Here is a 12,421-nt window from a genome sequence, read left to right as displayed (position 1 = left end):
TCAGCACAGCATTATTCATATTAGACAAACAATGAAAATGACCCAAATGTCCATGAACTGAAGACTGGATAAACAAAATATGGTATGTCCAAGCCATGGAATATTTTTCAATAATAAAAAAGAATGAATTACTGACACATGCTACAACATGGATGAGTCTTGAAAGCACTATGAAGGCAGTCACAAAAGACCACATATTGTATGAGTCTGTATATGTGAGAAGTCCAGAATAGGCAAATCTATACAGAGAGGAAGTAGATTCGTGAACGTCTAGGGCTGGACAGAGGTGGTGGGAGTGACTCCTGATGGGCAGTTTCTTTTTAAGGTGATGAAAATGTTCTAAACTTAGATTGTGGTGAAGCCTGCCCAACTCTGTGGATATACTAAAACCACTGAACTGTACACTTCAAAAGGATGAATTTCAATAAAGATGTTAAAAAGGAAAGAACTAAGTAGGTAATTTGGCTGAAGCGATGGGGGAAAACATTCTAAAAGTAGCTGTGGGGAAGAATCAGAGATGGGGTATCCCAGACCAGTAAACTCTAGAGCTGTGGTTATCAATTAAGGGCGATTTTGTCCCCCAGGGGACATTTGGCAATGTCTCCAGACATTTTAAGTTGTCATAACAGAGAAGAAGGCTACTGGTACCTAGTGAGTAGAGGTCAAGGGTGCTGCTAAACATCCTGCAATGTGCAGGACAGCCCTTGCACCAAAGAATTATCCAGCTCAGAATGTCAGTAGTGCTGAGGCTGAGAAATTCCGCTTTAGCTGAAAGGAGTCAGACAAATAGTAGTACCTACTTCACAGGGTTGTTCTTTATATTCCCCACCCTACCAGACGAATCTGGATTAAGTAGAGGTAGGACGTTATTACCCAAAGGCATCATTTATACTGAGAATTTCAGTCTAACAGCCTTCAGTCTGATTCTTATATAGAGTTGCTGACCACCCAGGTTCTGGCTTGGGGGAAATTCACTGATGTTTGACCAATTTCCAAGAGCTGGTAGACTGGAAATAAATAGAAAATAGTATATCTTTAATTTGTTCCTATAGGCATGTCCCACGTTTAGTGTATCTTTCATAAACTCTAAGGGATCAAAGAAAAGTTACCATTTATTCTAAAGACTGGAAAATAAATTTATCTTAATTTACAAATAATCAGAATTCATTGACGGTGTGTTATTTCTGAATCCAATTTCAAAGGATTATAAAATATTCACAAGGTGGAGGAGGGGAATTTTAGCCATTATCTAGCCCAGAAATAAAGTTTGTAGATTTATTTATTTGATGGAAAATCTGTACAGAAGCCAATACAAACACATGGGAGCTGGAAGCTTCTTCTAGGTTTTCCAGAGAATCTTTATAATCAGCCACACTTAGAGACAAGCCAAGCAGCTAATCAATCAAGCAAATTAGAGGCAGAGAATCTGGGGAAAGGCATGTTACCATAAGACTAGGCACAGAGCAGGTACATGCAGATAATTCTCCTGGAAGTTGGGGACATCAAATTGGGCTCAGTTTGAGTGTCAAATACAGATAAGTTGCCAAGGGTCAGGAGATTTGGCTCATTCATTTCCCAGGGCCTTAGGATCTCATTTTTTTTAATGTACAAAATAAAAGATTTGGAGTGAATTAATGTCTCCCTAGATTCATGGAGCTTATTAAATGTCTGGATTCCTAGGCTGAATTACTAGGAAGAATGAGTTCATAGGTCTGGAGTCAGGCCCAGGCACCCAGGCTTTAAGTTACGGATGATTCTCATGTACATCCCATTTTGGGAATAACTGGACATAATTACTTTGTTGATCCTGGGTGCTGTAGCAAGACAGCGGTCTAGCACTTAGCATGGTGTGGCATTAACTGCCCCTCTGCACTCTTTGTCCGTGTAAATCATGAAGTGAAAAAATAAAGAAATCTGCCAGGGAAGATGAGAGCCTGGCAAGGAGGGTGCTAAGGGGAGTGCTGGATGATGTTGCTATGGCAACCCCATCCTTTCCCAGCGTGTGTTCTGAAAGGCTGCCTGTGCTGTGCGGTGGGCTCCACCTCTGATGGAGTGCAGATCGTTCATGTCGTCAATTTGGAGATGAGGACTTGTGGATAGAGCAGGATAATTAAATAAAAGTGCATCTGAATATTAACCATCAGCGGCACTTCTCGGTAATCTGAATTAAGTGTCTGGGTGTTTGGTTCAGGTCCATCACAGGTAAAACAAGTGGAGAGCTGGTTTCTGGTTTTTGTTTTTTCAGAGATTCTCTGAGTTTGCTACTTTTATACTTCTTCCCACTCCAAGCCCCCACCTCCTGGAGGTTAATTGTATCTTTATTTGGAGGAATGACAAAAATGTCACAAAAATTTTTGATTGATTTGAGTAGAGCGGCAAATTTAACCTCAGGAGGATGAACTTCTCTTTCACGGAGTCAGTCTTTCTACATCCTTTGCTTTTTTCCCTGTGCTACTTGTAAGATGGTGTGAATGACAAAGAGGGAGGAGGTCAGCTGTGGAATACTAAGTGTGGGCAATGAATGTCCACGGAGAGCCTGACCAATTCAGAGGTAGTTTTCTTGCTGATGGCTCAGCAATCTGAGGTGATGGGCTGGGGGACATCTGAAATGTGAACTGTAGTCACAGCTTTCCTACTAACCCATAAAATCTAGTATTTATTGGAGCCTGCTGTGTGCTGCCCTAAGCATTTTCACAAATTACTTATTTAGTCCTCAGAGCAGTCCAATGATTTAGGGTCTATTATTTATCCCATTTTACAGAGAGGAAAACTGAGGTTTGGAGGGTTTCTATGACTTGTCCATGATCCCACTGTGAAGTAAATAGTGGAACAGGCCCAGACATCTGTCTGTCAAAGCCTGTTCTCTTAATGAGCACTGTCTCCTAATTACCCACATGGCTTTTCTTATGTCTACATGAAAGAGTTGAATTAGACAAGAGTATTTGGAATAGATGTCACTTGAAATACATTAGGGGAATGCCAGATGAAATAAATTAAATGAGAATTTTTTACAGGACTTCTTAAAGCCCATTTATTATGCTAACATATTCTGATGGAAAACATGCATCCTTTCCCCACATTTATTTGACCTTGGAGCACACTTTCCTCTCATCTTTCAAGACTATTGTTGAATAAAACCCACTTTAGGAAATATGGCATTCGATGATTTTTAGAGCCCTACTAGGATTAAAGCCAAGGTTCTTTCTTTCCCTCACCTGCTAATTCTTACTGTGCTCTTTGTCTTGCCCCCTCACCTTTTTTTTTTTTTTGACAACTCTACTCAAGTACAATTGATCTATAATAAACTGGACATATTTAAAATATACAGTTGGATGAGTTTTGACAGATGTATATACCCATGAAACGACCAGTAAGACCAAAATACCAAACATCACCGTTGTTTCCTGTGTCCCATTGCAATCCATCTCTCCCGACACCCCATCTCCAGGCAACCCCTTGTCTCTCCAGTTTTAAGGTGAGTTATATGACTTCTGACCAAATTGCAGATTATTCTTGGCAATGGTGAAGTGCCACATGGTCTGTGGGTCACTTCACCAGCCATATGAGGAACTTTTTCTATCAATTTAATTTCCAATCCCTTTTTCTCTTTTTCCTTTCATTTTCACTAACACAAAGTGGTGTGCAGCCCAGACTTTGCACTGGAGCCCTCATTCTTCCCATGTGACAGGAAGTCCAGCAATGCTCTGACCATCAGGAGAGAAAGAAAAGGCTTTCATGTGTATTTGAGGGAACTAGGAAACATTTATCATCATAAGAAATAGTAAGGCAATAGGAGATAATTCACTGAATTCTTCAAAAAGGTGTTTGGCATTTCACAAACATTCATGTGAAGAGAATTAATCGTGCACTGTCTTTATTCATAGAGAAACAAGGGAACTTGAGGATCTGTACTATTTAGATGAGCCATGTGGCCTGGAGAATGTTTCTTAGTTCAAGAATTATCTGTGAAGCTTCTACTGGGGGATCAGCACTTTGCTTGATCCTAGGGAGACAGAGACGAATAAAACACGTAGCAGTCATGAAGGAGTTAAAGAGTCAGATGTCTCCATATCATTAATTTTCATCTCAGCTTTAGTTTTTATCTTTGTAGTGAAAAATGAACAAATAAAAATGTTTCACTTATCAAGTTGTCTTTTGTGACAGAGTCAAATGTTTAGAGATTATTTGCAGTAATATTACTTAAATATCTCCTCTAGGAAGTTTGCAAAAACTGATCTCATAGAAAATGGTAGTGTTAAAAAAAAAAGTCTTATTTTGCTGTCCTGTATTCATTTCAATTTTTTCAAAAACCTTTGACATGATTTAGCTTATTTCAACACCCAGATAACCTGGTAAGATAGGTAGCACAGATGTTATCGTTCCAATCCAGAAGGTATTTTAGGAAGGCCTCCGAAGGGATAAAGGGGATGATGCTTTTCTATTCTGGTTGAAAGATGGCACCTTACAGCTTGACGGGCGGCGAGATGGCTGTGATTGTCTCCACAAGACAAGATAAATGATACGGTCTGCTCAGGATCACACAGCAGGTTAGTGCCAGAGAAAGGCAAGAATTCACCGTTGGAAGTGAAGGGAAATATTAATATGAATTTGCTGCTCTGGGGGGGAATGGGATCTGCACATCCAAAGGACAGTGAGACCCCAGAGCACTTGAGACAGGAGGCGGGACAATCCCACCCCCAGCATGGAGTGAATCTGACATGAAGCTGACCCAGAATAGATGGTTGTGCCCTCACCACATTCTACCTGGAGCCTTCATAGAGTGCCTGGACAGAGAGCCGGACGTCCTCATGGCTGGACAGAAGTCATTGATCGGCCACCTTCTAGCATCTGACTTTAGGCGGAGCTCTTGATCAGGGCGAAGAGAAAATCAAGGCGAAGAGAAAATCAAGGCGGGGTGATAGTGCCATGTGTTATCTGAGGCACTGGGGTAGGTTCATCCCCAGGTACCTCCACTAACCATCTTCATTAAATGGTCCTTAGTTTATTAATACATTCATTGATTAATGCACTCACTAACTAAAATTTTCTAACGAATCTTTTGGTTTCCATACAGTATTTTTGAAAGAATGAGAATACTTACCCATGTTCCAAATGCAAACTCTGTGGAAATTTAAAAATTCACATTTTATCTGGGATTTTCTCAGATTTGAACTATATATTCTTTACATACTGTCTCTTTCACCTTCAACATTTAGATAGCTTAAAATTGGATTCCTTTGTTTTTATTCTTTGTTCTATTTCCACACTTAAAAAATATTAAGCTATTAGCTATCATATGATTACTGGTCCAAATTCTCTATAGTTATTAGGAGGGGTGTTGGTCTGAAGTCAGACACAATGGCAGTAAATGACTTGTCAGAGAAAGCCAACAAGTGAGCTGTCAGAACATCGCTCCCGTTAGAAGCATATTGCCTCTTCCTAATCAAATTACCTTATGATTGTCAAGTTGTTCCTTTCACAAAACTGTTTCTAGTATTTTTCCACAAATGGTGTTAAGCTGACTAGCATGTAATTATTTACTCCAGCTTATATTCTTTTTTTTTTTTTTAATTTTATTTATTTATTTAGGCTGGATTTTAGTTGTGGCAGGCCAGGTCCTTAGTTACAGCATGTGGGCTCCTTAGTTGCGGCATGCAAACTCTTAGTTGTGGCATGTGGGATCTAGTTCCCTGACCAGGGATCAAACCCGGGCCCCCTGCATTGGGCACACGGAATCTTATCCACTGCGCCACCAGGGAAGTCCCTACTCCAGCTTATATTCTGTCTTTAAATAATGTTATTTAAATTTTCCAGACTGGGTATTTAATCTGCTACAAGAGACTTCCGGTTATTTGGGATTCAGGCTGCAAAGACTGTGTCTTATTCACTATCCGTGACTCCCTAGAACCCAACAGACTGCTTGAGACATAAGAGGTGCATGATCAGCACTTGTTTTCCCTTGTCCTCTTCTTTCTTTCATCATCATGGAGTTGGAACTCAGATGTTTACTACATGTATGTTAGGTTGGCCCTTGGGTCTCAAAATATCTCCCATGTTTTCCCACTGAGCCCACTTCCAATCCTGTAATTCTTCTCACATTTCCCCTGTAGTAGAAAGAAAGGGGCATGCATTCACAGCTGCAGGGTGTAGACATCATGATGGGCTCTTCACATACGTTATCTCATTGTATCCTCCCAGCAGTACTTAGAGATAAGTCGTTTTATCTCCTTTTTACAGCTGAGGAAACCTCAGAGAGCTGAAGGAACTGGCCTGATCTGACTCAATTAGGAAGTGGCAGAATCAGAGTCCAAATACAGCTGTCTGATTCCTAAGCTTATGTTCTTTCTTTTACATCATTCTGCCTCATTTTCGCAGTTTGCAGTTTCTCTGCACGTCGTTTAAAACATCTTCAACGTTGAGAGTCAGCAGCTAATTTTATCTGACCCTGGCTTCCAAACTTCTAGTACTACTCTCCCCAATCCTTTTTTTTTTCTCCCCATTTCTTTATCTGGATCTACCTGACCTCTCTCTCTCTCGAGCTCTGTACCTTATAAATTGCTTACTGTATGTCTCACCTCTGCCCCAGCATCTTTGGGCTGTCTCCCCTCCCCTCCGCCTCCACTTTGTTCCAACAGCCCCATTGCCATTTCTACCAGAGCCAAGGGTCCCACTCTCCATCAAGTCACGCTGGACACAAACCTGGCCTTAAAAAACTTCCAAACTGGATAAAAACACAAAGCTGTGTTATACTAAACGTTAAAATAGGATTCATGATTTAAACTGCCATTGAAGACAATAATTTGAGAATGACCACGAGACCATGTGTGATAACTGTCTTGGAGAGGACATTTGTGTTGTGTGGGATGTTGGAAGAGTGAAACTGGGCCGACCGTGGAGCGTGGCAGGACCCAAACAGGTCAAGAAGAGCGTCAGGGGCGAGGCAGTCAGGGGAAATGGCAGGAGGAAACGGGGGGCCCATGCAAATAGGGCAGAGTCACAGAACGAGGAAGGAACGTGTTTCTAAAGAGTTTCTGGGTCTCTCCATGAGAGATGATGAGTTCTTTTGAAGAACAGGGCCATTGAAGTTGCAAGGACAGTGTTCCGTTTCGTTCTTTTCATTATTCAGTTCCATCATTTCTTTGCAGGTTTAGAACATTGCTTTAGCATCACAGAGGACAGATAAATTTACAAGCTATGATTTAAGCGCTGACTTGGGTATTTACTGGGTTCTATAGGAATGTACCTTGCATCTTCATAATTATTATTGTTCCTTCAATTATATATGTTTTCACCTTTGCCTCTACTAACTCTTTTTTTTTAAGCAATGACTGAGTTGTATATACTAAAATCAAGTTCTTCTCTGTCCTCTCATAATAAATTCGGCTGCAGCCTGAATATTCTGACTAAATATTCTGACTGTAACTTTGACCTGACTTCATTTTCAAGACTGTCAAAAGCAATTAGGGACAGAGAAGTTTTCCCGCTCAGCATCTAGAATTGCGAAGATACCAAGAAGGAGTCTCAAGTGTCATTAACATCACCTTTCTGCCTGCTTTTTATATCACCCTATAAAATAGTCTATTTTACAGCCAGCAGGGCCTATTATGGGAGCTGTCCTTCTCCCTGTGGGGTGTTGGATTTCCCCCTCTACTGGGAAGCAAAAAATGAGTTCCCACCTTTGGAAGATAGCATGAGTTTTCACACTAACATTGGGCTGTTTAGTTTACCTCCCTGCCTCAGTTTCCTCATCTGAAATTACCTCTAAAGATTTTATGAGGATTCCATGGAATAAAGCAACTTGCAAAGTGATTGGCATATTATAGTACTCAATATTAGCTATTAGGGTTGGTGAGTGTAGCAGTGGAGAGTTTTTTTTTTAAAATAAATTTATTTATTTGTTTTTATTTTTGGCTGTGTTGGGTCTTCGTTGCTGTGCACGGGCTTTCTCTAGTTGCAGTGAGCAGGGGCTACTCTTCATTGCAGTGCGTGGGCTTCTCATTGCGGTGGCTTCTCGTTGCGGAGCACGGGCTCTAGGCACACGGGCTTCAGTAGTTGTGGCACTTGGGCTCAGTAGTTGTGTCTCATGGGCTCTAGAGCGCAGGCTCAGTAGTTGTGGAGCACAGGCTTAGTTGCTCCGAGGCATGTGGGATCTTCCCGGGCCAAGGATCGAACCCGTGTCCCCTGCATTGGCAGGCAGATTCTTAACCACAGGGCCACCAGGGAAACCCCAGTGGAGAGCTTTGAATTCATAGACGATAAATTTTTCTTTTAATGAAATTAACAGAAATTGTATTCTAGAAAAACTTTATTTTTCTCCCCAGAAACAGCATGACTAAGAATAGCAATATTTTTGAAGGAATAGAGGCGAAATACAGAATATCAGAAAAGTGAAGAGTGTGCTTACTGTCAGGACCCACCTTTCACTCAATAATAACCACAGTCACTGTATACTTAATGTTTTTTATTTTGTAATGATTTAAGTATTATAGAAAAGTTGCAAGAATGCACCCATATATCCAATTAGGTAAAGGTAAAAGCTGAAGGAGGACGCTGTGAACAAAGACAGTCTTTCACGAATTCACAGCTTTACCAAGGGCTTCCTTTCTTACCATCCTCCTCTTCAATTAGTGGAGAAGTAGCAAAACATTTTCAGGACACTTCTGGTTCGTGCACTCTAGTAATGTATGTTCAGGTAAGCATTGCCTCTCAGCTGCAAGATAATCCAGCTTCTCATGATTTAAGATGCACTTTGTTTTAAACACAATTCCCTTTTTGTTATAAAAGACTTAATAACAAAGTAATTCTTCACTGTAAAACCTAACTAACTGAGCTAAACCTCAAGCTGGCTCAATGAATTGTGATTTTTTTTGCATTCCAATTTCAGAAGAATAAAACAGATGACAAGAAGAAAGCTTTAATTATTCTGAATGGCATTGGGTTACCGGGACTCTCCATCTGAGAGTCATGATGTCTGGGGGTCCCGTGTAATTACACGTGAAAAATCTCTGGTTATTAATGTTACCCTATATAAAATAATCAGTTAAAATGGAGCCATGCAATACATAAAGTTTTCTTTTCTTTTTTTGTTTTTAAAGATTTTTTTTGACACGGAGCATTTTTAAAGTCTTTATTGAATTTGTTACACTATTGTTTCTGTTTTATGTTTTGGTTTTTTGGCCGCAAGGCATGTGGGATCTTAGCTCCCCAACCAGGGATTGAACCCGCACCCCCTGTATTGAAAGGCGAAGTCTTAACCACTGGACCACTAGGGAAGTCCCAGTACATACAGTTTTCAGTTTTAGCAGGAAGCAACATTGGATGAGACACATCGCAGCCAGCTGTTATGGTAAGATTGGCCAAGACAGGTAGCTGCCAATTGTCAGGGTGAATAGATGGTCCCCAAGGTTTAAAGAGAGCTCAGGACAAGGAAATCCCAGGGTCTTAGGAGGGTTCTGGGAGAACAGTTGTCCTGATGAAGGTAAACATGCGAACAGGCCAACAGATTCATAGGCCCTTTTATTCTCCCTACCCCATAGCTACCTTTACTTTATTCCTGCAATGAAGAACCCTCGAAAATTGAGGTGCAGTCCTAGTGTGGCTGGCCTTACCATTATAACTGATCTATTTTCCCTTGCCTGGAAAGCTCTGAAAACCTTGTCTGCCAGAAGTGTCCTGTCTTCTGAGGTAATCAGAAGCCAGTTAGGGGTTCTAGATTTCTGGTTTGGATTAAATGCCATCTGCCGAATATAGGTGGGATAATCAGTCAGGTGTGCTATCATCTCTGTGTTCCCAAAATCTTCCCCAGTCTGCCTGGGGAATTGAAAGGAGTCTAGGCTATAAAGATGAAAACTGAAAAATAAGCCCGCATTTACGGGAGACGTGTAGGGTCAGTCCATGCTCACATGTGTGCACGTGCACACACAAACACAAAAAAGGTCTAATCTTTAAATTTTAAAGTCTCCAAATTTGCATTTAGAAACAGACATTCTCACTGCAGACCTACTAAATCAAAAACTCCAGGGTGAGGCCAAGCACTCTGTGTTTTAATGAGAATTCTAGGGCATCCTGGGGAACCCTAAGGTTGGGGAACCACTATGTTAAAGAAACTCTGGGGACTTCCCTGGTGGCGCAGTGGTTAAGAATCCGCCTGCCAGTGCAGGGGACACGGGTTTGATCCCTGGCCTGGGAAGATCCCACATGCTGTGGAGCAACTAAGCCCGTGTGCCACAACTACTGAGCCTGCGCTCTAGAGCCCGCGAGCCACAACTACTGAGCCCGTGTGCCACAACTACTGAAGCCCGTGCGCCTAGAGCCCATGCTCCGCAACAAGAGAAGCCACCGCAATGAGAAGCCCGTGCACCACAATGAAGAGTAGCTCCCACTCGCCACAACTAGAGAAAGCCTGCATGCAGCAACAAAGACCCAACGCAGCCAAAAATAAATAAAATTAAAAAAAACAAAAACCCAAAAATACAGCTCACCATTAAAAAAAAAAGAAAAAACAAAAAGGAACTCTGAATGAGAGGAGCCAGTCCCCAAAATGGTTTTCTGCTTCTGTTTCAGCTACTTACCCAGGAAATTAAAGCAATGTTGGGGTTATAGGTAACAGTCATGTGTTGAGGAATGAAGGCTCAGATGTTTATTTTCATGTAGAAATAATCATTGTCATTTAGGTGACTTTAAAGAAAAAATAGTCATAACCTGAAAAGTTTGCATTAATCCTTTTTAGCTCCGTGGGATCTTAAAATCCTCCTCATCTAACACTGCCGTACTCTGAGATTCTGAGCCTTGTGCTTAGTAGAGCTGGGGGTTCCTGTCCACTGCAAGCCTTTCTGTGACTCAGAGGATAGCCTCTCCCTGGCATAGAACATATTCCTTCTGTTCCATTAGCATACTGCAACAGCGTAAAGAATCTATATAATGATGCAGGCTTTAAGGGGTTCAAAGAAAACAGGAATTGTGCTCATCTATGGAGGTGAAATGTCCATTCTCTTAATAGCTACTAGTTCTAGAGTGTTTCTTATTTGGAAATGACCAAAAGTAGCTTTTCTTTGAGTAGCTGAGATCCTGAGGGGGGAAAGGGTGTGAAAAGAGGCAGGACTATAAAATACGCCTAAAGAGCTCCGTGTGGCACCAGAGGAGGTATGCGTGGTGTGCCTGAGAGCAGGAGAGAAGAGTGAGAAACAGGTGGGGAGAGGGGAGATAGCAGCGTGTGCTGATGCTGGAGTTTAGGAGCTGGTGGAGGGTGCTGTATGCTCAGGCACCTGGAGGAAATTCCAAGATGCCTGATATTAAACTGACAACTTTCGTTTTACTGCACCGGGAAGTCTTCTCTTCCCTTACCCTACTCATAAGCATTTTCTGTGGGTGGGATATTTTGTGCGTGGAAAACAATGTCAAGGGGCTGGCTGGATGTCTGGGTTGATGCGGTAAGACAGCAGGAATCGGGGAGACAGAGGTCGCCATAGGAACAAAGGGATCATGAATACATCCAGAAATCTGGGGCAGGACTTAAAACCTCCATGGAGTGTTGAGGCAGAGTTTGGGCTGAGCTTATTTAGGTTTCTGAGACAAAGAGACCTCAGCAGGTGTGTTTATTTGTGGTGGTGTTCATAGTCATCACATCAGGAAACAGTTCCACATGGGCAACTACAGGGCTGGAATGTTGTGCAAACACTAATGAAAATGATGGTCTTCTCTCTAGACCAGTGCTGGCTGATAGAACTTTCTGCAATGATGGAAATGCTCTTTATCTGCATTGCCCAATTCAGTAACCACTAGCCACATGTGGCTACTGCACACTTGAAGCGCAGCCAGTGAACCTAAGCAACTGAACTTTTAATTTAATTTAAGTACATTTCAATTTAAATTGCTCCATGTGGCTACCATGCTGGGTGCACAGGTAGAGAAAGATTGGTATTTATTCTAGAATTAATTGAGCTAGACTTTCCATTTTATTCCCAAAGCTTTTAGAAATGTTCTGTTTTGTGATTATTTTTAAATCTCTCTATATCAATTAGTGTTTCCCTTTTAACATTTTACTTCTTTTATAGTTCCATATTCTCACCTCTTTTTCCTAATTGAGTTATTTTTATAGTGTATTGTCATTTATAGTTTATTGTCATTTTGTTTTAAACGTGTTTGGGGGTTTGTTATTTGATCTCTTATTTTGTTTCTAACTCCTTATTTGACTTTCTCTTTATTACTTTTCCCTTCTGTTTTCCTTTAGCTAATTTTATTCTTTTTTTTGTCTATTTGATTTAGCTGTTTATTTAATTATGTTTCCTAATAATTATATGGTATTTAAGAGTTTAAAGTTTGTTATGAACTAAGCTTTAGCTATAATAAGTTATTCTGTTTCTTAGACATTTTTGGCTCTTTTATTCATTGAATTTTTCTTTTCACAAAGTATGCCATATGT

At 41.0% G+C, this 12,421-nt stretch overlaps 2 long non-coding RNA genes across 4 annotated transcripts in view; one reads left to right on the top strand and one right to left on the bottom strand.

Annotated features, from left to right (window-relative positions):
• LOC309645913 overlaps positions 1–12,421 on the top strand; it is a 253,739-nt gene that overhangs the window by 175,302 nt on the left and 66,016 nt on the right. The window lies entirely within an intron of this gene.
• The window catches only part of LOC309645926, a 29,619-nt gene that overhangs the window by 3,305 nt on the left and 13,893 nt on the right, over positions 1–12,421 (bottom strand). The gene's annotated exons all lie outside the window — the stretch shown is intronic.

The sequence above is a fragment of the Balaenoptera physalus genome, assembly GCF_965194825.1.
Source record: "Balaenoptera physalus genome assembly, chromosome: 16".
Lineage (NCBI taxonomy): Eukaryota > Metazoa > Chordata > Mammalia > Artiodactyla > Balaenopteridae > Balaenoptera > Balaenoptera physalus.
The sequence above is the reverse complement of the archived record's forward strand: the minus strand, read 5'-3'. Positions and strand labels throughout refer to the sequence as shown.